The 6,000-nt window shown below is 39.9% G+C and overlaps 1 non-coding gene across 1 annotated transcript; it reads left to right on the forward strand.

Moving 5' to 3' along the window:
* The first annotated feature begins 4,180 nt into the window (after positions 1–4,180).
* On the forward strand, positions 4,181–4,318 carry LOC147378667 (U4 spliceosomal RNA). Its single transcript, XR_015153701.1, has one exon. It is a non-coding gene; the product is annotated as a U4 spliceosomal RNA (small nuclear RNA).
* The last annotated feature ends 1,682 nt before the right edge of the window (positions 4,319–6,000 follow it).

The raw sequence follows: 6,000 nt of genomic DNA on the forward strand, positions 1-6,000 counted from the left end.
TTTACTTAAGATGATGGGATTATTTTACTCCAGGTGTATTTCTTTTAGAGTTAACTTCAAGCTAGAGATTGCTTTACCTTTATGTTATTTGTATGTATTCAGTCTCAAAATATTTCTTTCCACTGGACTTTCAGAGCACACCCTATAATCCTAACCTTTTGCATCCTAGACACCTAAAGTTTTGGTTAAAATACTAACAGTTTAGTTGGGAGTTGATGCTATGAATATTAGGATGATTTCATTTACATCAGCAAGGTGTGGGTACATTTTGATAAAGATAGAGAAAGAGCAAAATATATTAACATATCCAACTGCTAGCTTATCTCACATACACACACACACATACGCACATCAGATCAGATCAGATCAGTCGCTCAGTAGTGTCCTACTCTTTGTGACCCCATGAATCACAGCACGCCAGGCCTCCCTGTCCATCACCAACTCCCGAAGTTCACTGAGACTCACGTCATCGAGTCAGTGATGCCATCCAGCCATCTCATCCTCTGTCGTCCCCTTCTCCTCCTGCCCCCAATCCCTCCCAGCATCAGAGTCTTTTCCAAGGAGTCAACTCTTCACATGAGGTGGCCAAAGTACTGGAGTTTCAGCTTTAGCATCATTCCTTCCAAAGAAATCCCAGGGCTGATCTCCTTCAGAATGGACTGGTTGGATCTCCTTGCAGTCCATGGGACTCTCAAGAGTCTTCTCCAACACCACAGTTCAAAAGCATCAATTCTTCGGCGCTCAGCTTCTTCACAGTCCAACTCTCACATCCATACATGACCACAGGAAAAACCATAGCCTTGACTAGATGAACCTTTGTTGGCAAAGTAATGTCTCTGCTTTTGAATATGCTATCTAGGTTGGTCATAACTTTCCTTCCAAGGAGTAAGTGTCTTTTAATTTCATGGCTGCAGTCACCATCTGTAGTGATTTTGGAGCCCAGAAAAATAAAGTCTGACACTGTTTCCACTGTTTCCCCATCTATTTCCCATGAAGTGATGGGACCAGATGCCATGATCTTCGTTTTCTGAGTGTTGAGCTTTAAGCCAACTTTTTCACTTCTTATCTCTCCTTGCTGTTCTTTGGAACTCTGCATTCAAATGGGTATATCTTTCCTTTTCTCCTTTGCTTTTTGCTTCTCTTCTTTCCAGCTATTTGTAAGGCCTCCTCAGACAGCCATTTTACTTTTTTTTATTTCTTTTTCTTTGGGATGGTCTTGATTACTGTCTCCTGTACAATGTCACGTACCTCCATCCATAGTTCTTCAGGCACTCTATCTATCAGATCTAGTCCCTTAAATCTATTTCTCAAATCAGAACTAGATAGTCATAAGGGATTTGATTTAGGTCATACCTGAATGGTCTAATGGTTTTCTCCACTTTCTTCAATTTCAGTAAATTCAAACCTTCTCACTGTTCAGGCAAAACCTCAAGATTATCCATGTTTTCTCCACTTTTCTCATAAGCCTTAATCAGTTGGCATGTGGGTGCTCAGTCATTCAGCCATGTCCAACACTTTGTGACCCCACAGACTGTAGCCTGCCAGGCTCCTCTGTCTATGGGATTTCTCAGGTAAGAATGCTGGGATGGGTTGCCATTTCCTTGTCCAGGATATCTTCCCAACCCAGGGATCAAACCCTTGTCTCCTGCATTGCAGATGAATTGTTTGCCCTGCGCCACTAGGGAAGCTCTAATTCAGTTGGCAAATCTTGGCAAATCTACCTTCAGATTATCCTCAGAACTTAACTACTGTACCTTCACTTTATCCTTCCCTTGGGCTTCCCTTGTGGCTCAGCTGGTACAGAATCCACCTGCAATGCAAGAGACCTGGGTTTGATCCCTGGGTTGGGAGGATCCCCTGGAGGCAGGAAAGGCTACCCACTCCAGTATTCTGGCCTAGAGAATTCCATGGACTGTATAATCCATGGGGTTGCAAAGAGTCGGACATAACTTAGTGACTTTCACTTTCATTTTTCAATGTATCCTATACCCTAAACCATCATCTCTCTTATCATATTGTTCTAATAGCTTTGTATTGAAATCCACCCCCAACCCCACCCACCGCCCACCTGGCCTCTCACCAGTGTATTCTCCACATACAGGAGCTGATGGGATCATTTTAAAATAAAATGTCTCAACTCATCTGCTTTCTCAAAGTAAAATCAATGTTTATTATCTCCTCCTCTTTCTCCTTCCTGTTGCCCCCACATTTTCTCCCTTCTCAGGTCTCAACTCTTACTCTCTTGCCCTCACTCACTAGCATCTGCTTCAAAAAGTTCATCCCTTGGCTGCTTATACACTTTAATTCAAGTTCCTGCTTAAAGAACACCCTGTCAAAAAGCCTTCCCTGAGCATACAAAATGTCATCTAACCCTCCAGCCCACTTTCCCACCTTTATTGTTACCTCATAGCCCTGATCACCCCTGACTAATCGCATATTTGTTTATCTCATTCTCCTGCTGCTTAAACACTAGTTCCTACAGAGCAGGGACTTTGTTTTGTTCACTCCTGTGCCGCCAGCACCAAGAACAGTGCCTGGAATATAGCACCTATTTTTGAATGAATGAATTTCTGATGCCATGAGGAGTTTGGGAGAATCATAAAGCAGCATGAGGGATCCTGGTATGAGAGAGGAAATAAGCAGGACCTAATTGGGAATAACTCCGGGAGTTGGTGATGGACAGGGAGGCCTGGCGTGCTGCGATTCATGGGGTCGCAAAGAGTTGGACATGACTGAGCAACTGGACTGAACTGAACTGAATTGGGAATATACAGGTACTAAAGATAAATTTTGTCTAGTATGCGTTTTCCCTAAAGTTAGCTCTGTATCATTTATTTTTCAGTGTGAAATGTCAGGGAGCCTCTAAGTCCTACACTCTTCATGGGAGATCATTTACGTAGTTCTGATAATAAAAAATAGAGTAAGATGCTACCTCCCTTCCTATTCATTATACGCTTTAGCTATGTCCTCTTTTGGAGAAGGAAATGGCAATTCAGTCCAGTATTCTTGCCTGGAGAATCCCATGGACAGAGGAGCCTGGTGGGCTACAGTCCATGGGGTCGCAAAAGAGTTGGACATGACTGAGCGTGCATGCATGTCCTCTTTGGAGGGTGAGTTATTGTCTATAGCATAACCTCCAAATTTATTTCAGTCTTTATATGAATCCATAGTCGTCAGGCAGATGCTATCTTTTCCACTTAATCACAGTTCATTCACAAAACAATTTAACTTGGAAACTTGATGTGAGATTCTTAGTTGTATGTGGTTGACTTTAGAAGCTACCACAGGAAGCAGATTCTTTACCATCTGAGCCACCAGCGAATCCCCAAAGACAGTAATAACTCAGTTGTGTCCGACTCTTTGCAACCCCATGGATTGTAGCTTGCCAATCTCCTCTATCCATGGGGACTCTCCAGGCAAGAATACTGGAGTGTGTTGCCATGCCCTCCTCCGGGAGATTTTCCCAACCCAGTGATCGAACCTAGGTCTCCCACACTGCAGGCAGACCCTGATGCTGGGAAAGATTGAAGGCAGGAGGAGAAGGGAAGGACAGAGGACAAGACTATTGGATGGTATCACTGACTCAATTGACATGAGTTTGAGCAGGCTCTGGGAGATGTTGAAGGACAAGGAAGCCTGGTGTGCTGCAGCCCATGGGGTCACAAAGAATCTGACACTACTGAGCAGCTGAACAATGACAACAATAGGAAGCATGTAGAAAAAGAAAAGGAGAAAAAGCCAATGTAAAGGGATATTATCCACATCTCTGCTGTGGGCAACTGTTCCAATACCCCTGGGACTCCTCAGAAGCCTATGTAAGGTGCCTCCCAGGATTGTCCACCTGAAGACAGGCATTTAGAGCAGGGGTAGATCAGCTATGGTCTATGGCCAACTCTGGCCAGTGCCTTTTTTAAATAAAGCCACACTTGTAATTTTTTTGTAAATAAAATCACACGACTGAGCAACTGAACAATCAATATTAATTTCTTAACTTTGATAAATGTTATGAAACTATTCTGAATTATTAGGAAATACACAATGGAATATTAAGTAGTAAAGCAGTACTTTATCTACAGTTTACTCTCATTGCAGAAAAAAATGTTGTGTGTGAGTGTCTGTGGAGAGAGAGTGGGAGAAAAAGAACGAGCAGGAGAAGAACTGTGATAAAATGTTAATATTTGAGTTTGCTCAGTGTCAGTACCATAGCCAATGAGGTTTATCCAAGGCATGATTACTGTTAATTGAAAATGTTAATATTTGAGAATTCTGAGTAAAAGCTATACTCTTTGGTTATTCGAAATTTTTTTAATAAATCTCAGAATGTGGGAACCGTAAATTTAATAAACAGTACTCTAGTGAACACCAAAATATATAAATATTTTTGTTATTCTAGAAGTGTTATTGTAAGATAAATCCCAAGTGGAATTGATAAATCAAGAATATACACATCTTAGATTTTCAAAGAAACTAACAAAATTCTGTTTTACCCCTGTTTTCAATTTGACAGTCCACGAAAGATACAGAAGATAACACATTTTCTGACACTCAACATGAATGAATACAATCCTACTTTTGAATGGAGTCTGATAACTAAGAAATGAAATCTCCTTGCTGTTGGGTTTTCATTCCTTTGATTGGTAGAGAAGTTGAACGCCTTTTCGTATTTTCAATAACCATTTGAATTTCATTCTCCTTAAAGTGCCTGTTCATATACTTTGCCATTTCAGGTGTCATTTTTCTTAATTATTTGTAAGACTTATTAATATAGTAAGAATATTAACCAATGTAATATTGACTTAGTTTCACTAGTTTATCCAATCTTTAACTTTTTAATAATGCTTTATAATTTCATATAATCAAATCAGGCAAATACAAATTTGACTTCAAATTTGATTTCAAATACAAATCCATAGGGATTCTGTATTCCATATAATGGTTAGAAAAATCTTCTCTATTCCCAAAAATATAAAAACATTCTTCCATGACTTCTTTTTCTGAAACTTTTATTATTTTACTATTTAATGTTCAAACCATCAAAGATATTTTGCTTTCTAGATCATTACTAAAACCCACTTTGGTGGATGATAAACTGAGCCTATGTAAAACTTTTTAAAAACTTTTATATCGATAGGAGGGAAATCACTAACAATCTGTAAACTGAAGGCTCTGCACACGCTGTCTTTAAAATGGTTGTGTCACAGTTCAATTTCCCTAGCTTGCTAAAGATTTATGACTGATTTGGATCCCAAGGACAGGTTTGGCGGATTCTCCCCCCATCCAGTCCTGCTCTAACAGATGACAGGCTGTGTAGAAAAAAATGCCGTCATCCATCGCAAATAAGCTATCTTTTCCCAGAAATAATATCTTAGAGTAAATATCCGCCTGGAGAGAATCTAGTTGTTTTCTGCTTAGATGGGGCTGGCAGGCGGTGTCAGTCCCTTTGATCCTTTGGAAGCACATGGGCTTGTGGGCTGCCATCCCTTTGAAGGGTCCTGTCATTCCCTGTCAATCCACATTAGACAAGGATGGTGTTTTGTAACAATTTATCTCTTTCAAGGTGATTTAGTTATTTGCTGCCGAGATTATGCTAGAGGATGTCATTACTTTTGTCCCGCCTGTCTCGTTATTTTTATTGCCAGAGTATGTTCTCGTTTACTTTCACTGATAATCCATCTCTCTGGGAAAAGATTGTATTAATATTTTCATGCTGGGTAAAAGCTCCAGTTTTACATGAAAGAACATAGAAATAAGATTTCTGTCCTTGTTCTTTGAGGATGCTGTCACAGATAAACAGTAAACAACCCAAAGAAAAAAGGACTTTAAAACCAGCAACATGTTATGACTAAAATACTTTAAAAAGAAAAGAACATCTATATAAGCATTCAATTACATGGAAATTGGCATCTTTGAATCTACTTTGGTTAAGAGGAAAGCTTTGGATTTAGTCATTGCTAGCTAAGTAACATTGAATATGTGTTATACACACTTGTTGTTTCACTT

The sequence above is a fragment of the Bos grunniens genome, chromosome 2 (assembly GCF_055505025.1).
Source record: "Bos grunniens cultivar Pamir isolate PY7600 chromosome 2, Bosgru_T2T1.0, whole genome shotgun sequence".
Taxonomy (NCBI): domain Eukaryota; kingdom Metazoa; phylum Chordata; class Mammalia; order Artiodactyla; family Bovidae; genus Bos; species Bos grunniens.